This window comes from Eucalyptus grandis, chromosome 10 (genome assembly GCF_016545825.1).
Source record: "Eucalyptus grandis isolate ANBG69807.140 chromosome 10, ASM1654582v1, whole genome shotgun sequence".
Taxonomy (NCBI): Eukaryota; Viridiplantae; Streptophyta; class Magnoliopsida; order Myrtales; family Myrtaceae; genus Eucalyptus; species Eucalyptus grandis.
The window spans coordinates 19,823,190-19,836,512 of record NC_052621.1 but is presented as its reverse complement, the minus strand read 5'-3'; the positions used below and the strand labels follow the sequence as shown (position 1 = coordinate 19,836,512).

At 41.0% G+C, this 13,323-nt stretch overlaps 1 pseudogene; it reads left to right on the top strand.

Annotated features, from left to right (window-relative positions):
- The first annotated feature begins 10,028 nt into the window (after positions 1 to 10,028).
- Positions 10,029 to 13,081, top strand: LOC104439053 (annotated as a pseudogene).
- Positions 13,082 to 13,323: the final 242 nt, after the last annotated feature.

Below are 13,323 nucleotides of genomic sequence, written 5' to 3'. Positions count from 1 at the left end.
CAATATTGGAACTTCGTGGGGTTGGGGCACCTCTAGAACCTTGAGTTTGGTATTGAGTATTGAGTTGGAACGTGGAGTCGAAATATTGAGTGGGGATGTTGAGTTTGAATATTGAGAGTGAATATCGAGTGTGGATTGAACCACCAATATGAGTTACCTGCACTTGATTATGGATGAAATCGTGTGGCACGGTATGGGACGTGTCATAATGATTTTGCCTTATAATCGGGACTCCTATGTTTGATTGTTTTGATAGTGAGATGTTCCAATTGATGAGTGCATTGATTATATGCATATGTTTTACGAACTGTACTAATGTGCAAGAAGGAACTGAGGCGAGGTGAGTCTCATTAGTTGTGTGTGTAGGCTGCCTCTAGGTGTATTATCTTCCTAATCGGGGTTTAGGGCGTGAACTCGCTGAGATTTGTATCTCATCCCATCGTGGGTTACCATTTTCAAGTCCCTAGTGTGAAGAACCCGAAGCTTTAAGCGGAAGGGTCAGGAGCATGGACCTCCTGTACTTAGACCTTAGAGTTGGCCTCTGTGTATAAACTAGTTTGTTTATAAAAAGTGTGGTTTGTTTTATATGGTTGTCCTGTTTTTCTATCTCATGTCTGTCAGGGGATTAGTTAATTCCTTTCCGCATGTGCATATTTGATTGGGTTGGTGACGCGTCTTGGGAACGTCGCAATTTTATTGACCACCGAGGGATGTGCGTGCGCTCAAGATTGTGCTACCCAGATTGTTACCAAGAGACCTTTATGACCATGAAAGTTAAGTGCAAAGTGAATAGCACTAAAGTGGAGGTACATATATACTTGTTGGAGCCACTATTGGAGAAATTAAGAGGAATCATATCTAGTTGCTCAAACTCGAGATATTGCCTAGCAAACGAGCCAAGTAATACACGAATAGAGATATGTCTTACAAAAGAGAGAACACATTATTTTAGTTAATGCCCTCTTGCTAAGTATACCTCTTTGCAACAAGTCTTGCCTTATATTTCACTACATTGACAACGAGATTTCCCTCCTTTCATTTGTAGATTAATTTGTACTTGACAATCTTCTATCTTTTGGGTAGTTTGATGAATTCACATGTCTGATTCTGATAGAGTGATTCAATCTCTTTACTCAAAGCTTCTAGCCACTAAGATGACTCAACACCAATCGTCACCTCAGAGTTAAACAAAGGCTCATTTGTTTCTACCTCATCACCTACATTCAATACAAAAGTAATATAAGAATAATCGTAATGTTCCAGTGGCTTAAATTACATAATCGTAATGTTCCAGTGGCTTAAATTACATTCTCTGTCTGCTCATGGCTATACTATGATGTGGCTCTATTAGTTGTTTTGTATAATCGACTTGCAGTCTTAGTCTCAATTACCTCTAAGGTCTCTAGAGGCTCCACTTGAAACTCCACCTCATTACTGACATCATGATCCATTTGCTTTGCTAGTTAAGTCTCAAAATTCATCTTTTGAAGCATAGCAATTTCAATGAAGATAATGTCTCTAATTACTAGAAACCAAGTGATATGGAATCTGTGCACCACAATCAGTAGCCTTTCACCTCTTGTGCATAACCTATAAATATGCACTTCTTCAACCTCTGCTCAAGCACCATCACTTGTATGGCATATGAAGGAAATTTGAATATTTGTAATTCAGTTAATAGGTTTCCTCAACCATGCTTCCTTAGGAGTCTCTGACTGGATAGTAGATGATAGAGATTAATTAACTTGGTAATAGATCATGTTTATCACTTTGTCCCAAAATTACTTGTTTGTCTTGCATGTGAAAGCATGCACCAAGCATGCTCAAGTAGAGTTCTGCTCTTCCGTTCGACAACGCCATTCTACCGTGATGTCTCGGGAATTGTACGGTGTCTCACAATCTCTTTTCTAACAAAATTTGGTAAAATCATTACCATAGAAATCCATGCCATTGCTTAGGTACTTGATCTATCTACTTGACTACTTTTTAATCAATTTCTTAAATTTCTTAAACTGATTGAGCATCTCAAATTTGTGCTTTAGGAAGCATACCCGCACCTTTTTTTTTGAAAAAAAAATGTCAATGAATGTCAACGTATATTGGGCACCTCCTTTAAAATAAAACGGTAGAGACGACCCTAGACTTTTGAATTGGTTGCTTAGTTGAATGATTAGTTGTACTGAATTTTATCCTATGCTACTTCTCAAAGATGTTTTACTCTCATAGGTCCAATTTCCTTGTCTTATGACCTTTCAACAACCCCCTTCTCACTCAGCATTGTCACACATATCTCATTCATGTGCTACAACTGCATATGCTATAATTGAGTCAACTTTGTTTGACTCACTTGATGAAACTTCACCAAAATCTATCATGATTTTTTTTTTCCAGTAAATGAAAGAAAATCACCTTTTTTTTTTTCCATTCATCATTGTTATGGTATCTCAAGAAATCTTTAACACTCCACCCCCAGTGGTTTACTTGCACCAATGTCATCAAGTATCCGTAGAGAAATAAGGTTCTTCTTGAACTCCATTACATGCCTCACATCTATCAATGTGTGCTTTATGCCATTGTACATCCGAATTTAGACTATCTCCATTCCCACAAACGAACAAGCTGTGTTGTTCCCCATAAGAACTCAACTACCATTTGTAGTATTGTAAGTAGTGAGTTAGTTCCTATGAGGAGTCATGTGATAGGAACTCACATAATCTAGTACCTACTCATCTTCTTGAGTTTTGGTACATGCCTCATGTCTATTAGTGTGCACTCTATGCTCATACATTCAAATTCAAACTTCAGACAACCAAGCAAGCTGTGTCATTCCCCATAAGAACTCTTATCACTGTTTGTAGTATAGTAAGTAGGGAGCCAATTCCTATGAGGAGTCATGTGATGAGAACATGCGAAATCTAGCACCTGCTCATCTCCCGACGAACCAATCACAAAGGACAACCTCGGCATCATTGATGCTCTCCTTGGCTACATTTGTCACACTACTTGAGGAATCTTGCTCTCCACCTTTATTTCTTAACTTTAGATAATCCTTATAATACTTAAAATACTTCACGCGGCCCTTGGACTTTCTGTGTTGCGACTTTGATATGCTTTTACCTCTATTGCCAGGCCTCCAATGTGTATCTCTACCTCAAATCATCGGCTCTTGCGTTACATCGTACTCTAGATTGTCATCACACAACTCTCTCTATCACTCTTTAGAGAACAACACAAAATTTACTTCTTTTGCGGTAATCGTAGTATGCCCTTATAATAGTGAGTTGGTAAAATGCTCCCATAACTTTGGTGGATACACTAACAATGTCATGCCTATTTCATCGGTTGGGATCTCACTAACATTCTTTAGATCCATCATCAGTTTGTTAAATTCATTTAAGTGGACTCTGATAGATGTATCTTCAGCATATTGGAACTGAACAATCATCTTCAACAAATATTGGCGATTATTCAAACCCTTTGTTACATAGAGGGCTTGAAGTTTTACCCATAAATATGCAACATGCTTCTCTTTAGCCACCTCTATTAACACCTCACCCTATAGGTTCAACAAGATTATATCTTCACCCTCTCCATTTGCTCGTTTTGATTGGTATGTTTCATTGCTTTCGACAACTTATCATTGCCATCCAACGCCTTGGCTAAACCTTGGGTTATTAATAGCACACGTATATTAGTGCTCCACAACCCAAAGTTATTCCTTTCGTTAGATTTCTCAATTTCTACTTTCTCTCCAAACATAATTGGAAAACCTTAGCTCGAATTCCAATTGTTGAAATATTTTAACGTGGAAGCTGCCGGAATCTTAATATCATGAGTGACAGAAATCAAGAGAGATATAAAAAGAGGAATAATAAAAGATATGAGAGATTTCTATGATTCGATTGGAATATCGATATCTAAGTTTATAAAGAGAGCAAACTGCAAATAATTCACTAATTAATCAAAGAATTACACGATAACAATCTCTTATATGCTCAAGTATTTTTTTTTTAATTTTAAAATTTTATGTCCATGGTGTTTTCAGCACAAATCTCCCGATTAATTCACTAATTAATCAAAAAAATAATAAAAGATACAAGAGATTTATATGATTCAATCCTAGAGAGAGCCAACTATAAATAATTTACTAATTGATCAAAGAATTACATGATAATAATCTCTCACACTCGAGTATTTTTTTTTTTAATTTAAAAATTACACCTTATGTCCACGGTGTTTTCTGCACAAATCTCCCGATCCGCCAAAGAGGGGAGTCCCTTCTGGTTGGATAAATAGAAGAAAGCAGAAGATAACAAAAGGACCAAGAGACCCCTCCAATAAAGTAATGATTTGGACTTTTCCTTTTATCGTTAATGGCTTTCCTCTTCGTGTCTTCTGAGAGCTATACTCCTTTCATAGTAGCAAAGCAAGGTGTCTCCATCATTGCCGGTGACCCTCTTCAATAAATGTCATGGTCTAAATGTCTAAGGCGTCTGACGGGAGTTGTCGTCTCCACTGCCACCTCGTAAAAAAATATACCATCTCATTTATTTTCAATAGAAACATGTCTCTCGCATGATTTGTGACTGAAGAGCAAGTCTCTCTTCTACGCCCAAACTTAAATGAAACCCATGACCAGTTTGTCAGAGTTAAATAAATTAATGTTAGAACCCTTATACTTCTTTCTTCTACGAAAGCAGATAGAATTAACGTTGGCAGGAAAAAATAACCAACTCTAAGATTTCACAAGAGTCCAACTTGGACCTCATTTATGTGCATGTTATGGGCCATGTTTAATTGACAGGCTTAAATTTGAGACATAATTTAACAGATTGAAATGAGGTATTGGTTTTTGATAATATTAAAAAAGGGGTATTGGTTCCCTGAATTTTTTTAACTTCCTTTGGAGTGTGGTGGATCATTTTTTTGATGATTTGATGGGAGAGAAGGAAGTAGGCTTGTCAAAGGGGGAATAAGGATTTCAAGAGAAAGTTGAGAAGTGGTAATCTTCTCATCTTCATTGAGGTAGAAAACCTGATAAAAAATAATCAATCTTAGAGGAATTCGATTTACATAATGGAATTGGAGAGTCTAAATAACAAGGGCATTGACACATATAGGGGTGGTATTTTTCATAGATTCAGTCATGATGAAATGGATCTTTCTCTTAGTATAGACACATTTTAATTCACAGAGTTATAATCTTAGCCCGATCTAAACGAAGCTGTCTTTGATACCATGATGGGGCTACAACATAAGCTAATGATTCCTGAGATGCTTATGCTATCTCACAACACATGGCCCTTCTCTCAGCCTTTCAATGGAACTACCTCTTAATCTTCATAAATGATTAATCTATTTTATAAGGCTCTCAAGTTTTGGAAACTTTCTAATTCACTAGATCCATAGAGTGGTGAATGAAGGTTATTTTTGTGGAACCGACTTATCGTATTGAACTAACAGTACAAACCTAAGCTCCTTACTAATATTAGAGTTCGAGGAAGAAGAGAAAGTGTTGATAAGGCCATTAAGGAATTGCATATAAAAGAGATTTTCAAAACGCTAATCTTGTTTTAACTTCTTACGGAAGTAACCTTTATATAGACAAAGCCAAGGGTAATCGGACGCCCATCCTCTGGACTCCACCATCAACTATTAGACATCAGATGCTCACTAGCTAACGGCCATGACCCTTGGCCCGGTTGAGACCCTCGCTGAATTTAAGGAAGGCCGCCACCCTCGCCCCAAATTTGGGCGAGGGCTCCTAAACCCTCCCGCCCGATTGGCCAAGGTCGTTGAGCCCTAGCCCTGTGACCCTCACCCCAAATTTGGAAGAGGGCTTGTAGGCCCTCCCCATGCCGTCAGCTGGGGTTCGGCCCGGCCCCAGCAGGGCTCGGCGACCCCAGGTGACCCTCCCCACCTTCATGGTGATAGTGGGAAGATAGCCGGCAGTGAGGGCTCAACCCTTAGTCACCGGCGAACCTCCTTCTTTTTATTAAAAAAAAAATATTTTTTTTATTTTATTTTTAAAATTTTGGTTTTAAATTAGATTTAATTAATTTTTATATTAATTATATACTCACGTCAGCAACAAAATGATGTCATTTGGCACTTGTCTAGCCATGTGAGTGTGCAAATCAATGTCGTTTTGCATGACTTGCTAGAAAATCGCTGCGTCGGCATTTGGCTGGATTTTCTCGCCGTTAGCATTTAATTTATCCATTTTGCTATGATTTTGATATTTAAGTGTCATTTTCATAACTTTTGGCATAAATATCCCATACTTTCAAGTTTTGACATTCCATGTGTCCCGGACTTGTTTTTGTGGATCTCATGATATAATTGCTCATTTGGAGTGTGGGTTAGCGTAGATAGGGGTATCTAATGGTTTCTAATTTCTCACGACTTGAGTCCACCTAATTAGGCTGATTTAGTCTAAAATTAGTTATGTAAATAATTCGACATTTCTAGATAACGCTTGCTATGATAAGGTTCCCTAGGCATGCCATCCAACCTCGACTTCGCTTAATTTGTGAGGACCCCATCATTCTTTGATGAAAGCTCATTATTTTCAAGGGATAATGACATAAATAGTTCTTGAATTTTGGTCTAATATGTAATGTGTTCCTTATATTTATTATATGTAGTCCTAAATTTTAACTCAATGTACAATGTCACCTTTGGACTTTTAATTTGTTCAATGTGGTCTTTATCCTTTTAGTATATGTTCGATTTAGTACATAAACTGTATAAAAATATTCAATTAAAGGACAAAATTGAGTTAATCATGACCTAGACCTTTAGGTCCCAAAAAAAGTACAAACTGGGCAAATTTGGACGAATTGTTTCCTTTCTTACTTTTTTGGTACTTTCTATTCATAATAACCCATTTCAATGAACTTTTTAGACTACATGGATCTCATGTCAATCTCATTTGATCTAGCTGTTCATGTGAAATGTGAGCTAATAGATCATGGCATATCTTAGGATTTTTCATTTTCTTCACGCTCCAGTCCGCCCCAATTGGGCCGAGACAGCGAAGCATCCGGGTGGTGATTTGCTTGGTTTCGTAAACTCCGTCTCCGCGAGATGGATAATCCCCCATTAGTGCATTAAAAAAAAAAAAAACGAGCATCTTCCTACGTTGCGACTTGTGAGCTGTTCTTTAGCCTATTTTAGGATCGTGTCTGAGTCTACTTTACGTCGTCGACCGAGCCTTGGAAAATTTTGCAGGTTCTATTCGGTCGGAATGATTTGCGTGCGGTGAAAAAGGTCGCTTTTGGTCCCTTGTTCAAGGAATCGATCCATCTCCTCTGTCGAACCTCCGGCCCGAGCCGAGGCTTTGGGTGCGTTTGGGAGTAACTTTGGAAGGGGCTTTGGGCATCAAAAAAGCCCTTTGAGGCAAAAAATGGGTGTTTGGGAATCGGCTTTGAAGTCCCTTAATGGGAAAGCAAGTACTTGAGAAGGTGAAAGCCAAGGCGACCTCGGGGCGCCTTGGGCTTTCAGCATTCTCATCTTGGGAGTCCGGCTGTTCATTTGTTTTTTTTCCAAAATTGTCCTCACGAATTTTTGTTTTCCGGTGCGTGCCCTTGCATGACAGCTCTTTATTCATCTTCTCGGGACGCCGTGAGCCTCGGGGGTCGGACGACTTCAGCGAGGAGTTCGCCGAGAGGTCGCGAGTCCTCGCGGCGGGGCCCAAATCCCGGTCGCCGGAGGTCGCGCGACCTTGGCTCGTGACCTATCTCGTGCAACCGAGATCCGGTCGCCGGAGGGTCGGCGACCTCGCGGCGGCCAGATCCGGTCGCCGGAGGTTGAGCGACCTCGCCGGCGGTCGTGCGACCTCCGGCGTGAGATCAGTCACGACCTCCGCGCGACCTCGCGCAGCCGAATCTGGTCGCCCGAAGGTCACATGACCTGTGCGCCAGATCTGGTCGCGCGACCTCCGGCGACGCGCAGTCGCGCGACCTCTGGCGACCAAACCTGCCTCCGCGACCCGAATCAGGGAGTCGCCCCGGAGTCAGCGTGACCTCGCCGGCGAGATCGGGTCGCGGGGAGTCGCCGGTGGCAGCTTGCCCTGCCGGTCAATTTATTTTTAATTTTTCTTTTGATAATTTTTTTTTACAACAAAACTCCTTTGCAAATGTAATTCCCCAAACACTATTTTGTCCAAAAGCACTTTACTGAGAGCTTTCAAAGTACAATTTATCAAACACGGTTTGCATTTTGAAAAGACCTTTAAGTCAAAGGTTTTGCATTTTCCTAAAAACTTTCCCCAAAGTGGTTCCCAAACGCACCCTTTATCTCTTCTTGTCAGTCCGTGTGCCACCACTCCTCTCTGTGGGCTTAGGAAAAAGCCGATATCGGTTCTAAATATTAAACTTCGAGTTGAGAATATGTGCGGGGGAGCAGTGAAAAACGTGAGATGATACAACTAGGTAGATCTAGCCAAGTCTCAGTCATCATCAAACTAAATGGAACTCATGACTGGAGCACTTCTTTATCCCTTGAAGGAAAGAAGCAAATCGAATTGCTTCCTTGCATCAGACAATGAATCATACGACATTTGACTCACAATCTTTTGAGAAGAAATTACAAGAGTTCATGCCGATGCAGCTCATATGGGATGCATGTGAGCAAGCAGGTCGAGCGACTGGATGCTGAGGAGGGGCATATGTAGCGAAACTTCAAGCCGAGACATGAAATTGAATTCAATGAAGTTAGTCGAAAGGGTAAAAAAATCCACTCGAATAAGACAAAAAATGGTTCAACAACTCATCAATAGGGCCTCCAACTGATGGCAAGATGAGGACTTAATGGGACGGACCAGGCCTTCAGGATGCACTGGCGCATGATTTTTAGGATCCTGCTCCATAGAAATCGTTGGCCTTATCAAGCCCACTAACACTGTACAAGTGACAGTCCGATTGACGATGACGGCCCGACATTTTAAGCATCATAATTTTCTCTTCGGTGTTACACCAGACGCAATCTACTTTTTCGTTCTAATGAAAGAATAACATTTAAATTAAAGTAGCTCAAATATTTTCCAGGAGCACTTTCATTGCGGCCTCACCCCGCCAAGGGTACCAGGCTGTAAAGGGGCTCAGATATTTTTTCAGAAGCACTTTCCTTGGTGGCCCCGCTCGACCAAGAGATATCAGGTTGACACGTCGGTAAGGGGCTCAAATATTTTTCTAGGACTATTTTCCTTGGTGGCCCCACACGAAGTAGACGGTGCGTGCCGAGAATCGAATGTTTTAATTTGTGAACCACCGGCGTGCTTGTTAATCTTTCTCGAAGCAATACGGTCAAATTGTCGGTGCGTGGTTCATTCGAGCTTATAAAATCATCATGGCAAATTGCCAAAAATGCAAATCAGCATGAGCAGCTTCAACTATCGAATCTTTTTAAGTGTAATTTGTCGACGATTTTAAAGATGTATATGGAGCCCTAATTTAATTAGATCCAGACCCTTTTAATTTCTTTGGTGCACCTTATTTGCAAAAATGGGAAAAGGAAATGTTCAGCGATTTTAAAACAACCATCTAACCTATACCACGGACATGAAGCAAGAAGGGAAGAGCGTTCATGAATTAAGAACATCTACTTACGATGGATAGTGCGAAACAATTTCTATTATATGGTGAACTTAGGTAGCTAATTGGGTCATGTTAAGGCACTATTGCGAGACGATTAAGCAGAGTTAGGAACACATTTACTTTAAGTGCATTATCACCTTTAACATATAAAAGCACTATTTTTTCATTTGGAAACAATTTACCAATCGCGTCAATTTTTTACAGTCTATTCATTAGCAGTCTCCTTTCCTGCAAACTTCATAATACATATGCTTAAGCTCTTTTGTTCGTTTCTAACTAAAACTGCAAATCCCAAACTCTTTATCGAAAAGATAACTTTTCTAGCCTAGCTCAATCAAATGTTCCTCCTAAGAACCAAAGCATAGACCCTCTAAATGGATATTCTCCTGGCCAATAGAGCTTCTATTTTAACTTATCATAATTTGTCTGATGTCAGGCTGTCCAAAAACAATCTATCGGCACGATCCCCCGGACTTTGGCAACTTTTTCCCCGCTCAGAAGATTCGAAGTGGCCTACAACAACTGACCGGTGCATTTCCAGAACAACTGTGCCATGGCGGCACGCTCTCCTGGTTGGCCGCTATGGACAACAATCTCAACAGGGAGTTGCCAGTCACTTGGAAATTGCAGTACTTTGTCCCATGTGATGCTGCACAACAATGGATTCACCGGCAATGTGCCTGGAGGACTCTGGATGTCACGGAACTTGACGGCTTTGATTTTAAGTGGTAATGGATTAACTGGCAAGCTTCCCGAGAGCTGTCCCCAAACCTCCTCGGATCGAGATGAGCAACAACAAATTCTTCGGCAAGATTCCGAGCACGGTGTCTTCGTGGAGGAACATGGCGGTGTTTGAGCCGGTAATAACCTCCTCAGTGGCACGGTTCCGACTGAATTGACCGAGCTTCCTAGGCTGACGAGGCTTTTGCTCGGTCAGAACGAAGCTCTCCGGGATTCTTCCCACGGACATCGTTTCATGGAAATCCTTGACCACTCTGAATCTTAGTCACAATAACATCTCAGGACCGATTCCAAGCAGAAATCGGTCTTCTACCTGAACTCACGCAGTTGGATCTGTCTGACAACCAACTGTCCGGCTTGATTCCTCCTGAAATCGGCCAACTGAATCTGAACTGTCTGAATTTATCCTCCAATCGCCTCAGGGGACCAATCCCGGCCAAGTTAGAGAACGCCGCATATGACACCAGTTTCCTGAACAACCCCGGGCTCTGTGCATCCAATTCGTTCATGAGGATCAATCTCTGCAACGCCCAATCCCATAGGTTGAGCAAGACCAATCTCACCTTGATCGTGATCTTGGCCATTGCGGCAGCGATGTGCGTGTTGTTGGTGGTGCTATTCACGATCAGAGCTTCCAGAAAGAACAGGGATTGGTTTGATTCGACTCCAAAACTGACTTCATTCCAAAGTTTGAATTTTACGGAATCAAATATTCTGTCAGGATTGAAGGAGCATAATGTGATTGGAAGTGGCGGATCAGGAAAAGTATATCGCATTATTGTGAATCCTTCTGGTGACGCCGTCGCTGTGAAAAGGATTTGGAATAACCAAAAGTTAAATGAGAAGCTGGAAAAGCAATTCGCAGCAGAAGTGGAGATACTTGGGAACATCAAGCATCGGCACATTGTCAAATTGTTATGCTGTATTTCTTGCGAGAACTCGAAACTCCTAGTGTATGAGTACATGGAAAATAGCAGCTTGGACCATTGGCTTCACAAGAAGAAAGGATCGTCGCCCATCCCAGGTGTCGCCAACAATATGATCTTGGATTGGCCCAAAGGTTGCAGATTGCGCTTGGAGCAGCTAAAGGACTTTGCTATATGCATAACGATTGTTCATCACCCATCATCCACCGAGATGTGAAATCGAGCAACATTCTCTTAGACTCAGAGTTCAACGCAAAAAATTGCTGACTTCGGCCTTGCAAGGATGTTGGCCAAGCCTGGAGAAGCTGCTAGCATGACAGCTGTTGCTGGTTCTTTCGGCTATTTGGCACCAGGTTCTTCTATTTACTTAACATGGGTTCATTTCAGCTATGCCAGTTCGCCTTCTTCATACTTTACATATGTTGGAGAAATCTTTCCAGAAGATTTTGAAGCTGACAAAACATTTCTATCAGTCTAGTCTTGATATCATTGGTTTAAAGTCTCAAGACTTTGTAATCTCAAGACTCAAGACTCAAGACTCAAGACTCAAGATTATTCTCACCGACAGGTCTTTCTAATCAGTGGCGTAGGATATCCGGCCGAAGTATATGGTTGGGGATTTGATCCAATCCTCGGAATAGATCCCTTGGTTGGATAATCATTTCGGATTCTTTTGATACTTATCTAAGATCAATTGAAGATCGATGGTCGACGAAACATTCTTGGAATGTTCTATTCTTGAAACCAAAATCCTGATTGTATGGGTGAACAGGATTGATGGGCTATCATCGAGATTCCTTAAATAGCTCGGATGATTTTCTTAATTGATTCCGTCCAACGGGTAGATTGGAGGAATTCCTTTGGTAAGTGCCAACGGCTATGATGGCATAAAGGAGTATAAAAAGTCGTTCTAGTTGTTCTAAGTGTGTGATCGATAGATAAATTCCAGAGTCGAAGAACCTTGATTGTTAGTCGATCGAGACAGTTCGAGGCGAAATTGTATACACGAGAGAGTGGTTGTACTTGGTGATACCTTGAGCGAGTGTAGTAGATCATCTACATCGAGAAATCAAGGAAGATCAACATTGTAACATCTCTTTGTTCATAGTGAAATCCAGCCAATCGGCTGTCGGTGCAAAAAGAAGAGTGGACGTAGGCTTGAATCAAGCCGAACCACTATAAACCTCGTGTTTAATTCTCTCTTTCATTTACTCAGTCTTACGATTTTTTTTTAATCCTTCATCTGTTTAAGTATTGCGCAAACTGCAAGAAAATTTTCATAAACCTATTCACCCCCCTCTAGGTACTCGTACTAGCATTATCAACATATCCTACCAGCAGGAATATTTAGTTTTGTCTTGCCTCTTTTTTGGTTGAACAACAGAGTATGCTCATACGACAAGAGTCAATGAGAAGATTGATGTCTATAGCTTTGGGGTGGTTCTCTTGAAACTAACCACTGGGAGGGAGGCTAACGACAGGGACGAAGACATGTGCCTCGCTGATTGGGCATGGCGTCACATCCAAGATGGCAACCCGATATCTGACGCATTAGATGAGGAGATCAAGGACGACTCAAACGTAGATGAAATAAGCAATGTTTTTAAGCTCGGGATCTTTTGCACTGCTACTCTGCCTTCCACGAGGCCTACAATGAAGGAGGTACTGCAAGTGCTGCTCAAATGTAGCGATCCGCTGTACAATGTCGAGAAGAAATCCCAACACAAGTTCGATGTCGTCCCACTCCTCGAAAATTCCAAGCATGAGGAAATGCCAAGCAGCAATTTTCATGTTCTTGAGTGCAACACTTACTGAACGTTAGCACTAGAACAGTCGCAGAAGCCAAGTGTAGGGCTTTGGTCTTCCAACTTTTGCAAAACTTTTCCAACTTGTCCTACAGAGAGACAAGCATCAAACGATTTGTCTAACTATGTATTAGTCATCCATACCTAAGACTAGGTTCTGAATGTATCCTATAGAATGCACAAAATATGAGAGATGGATATGTCAATTTGAGCTAGATAGATAGACTTCCAAGGAGAGAGCTACTTCAGCAA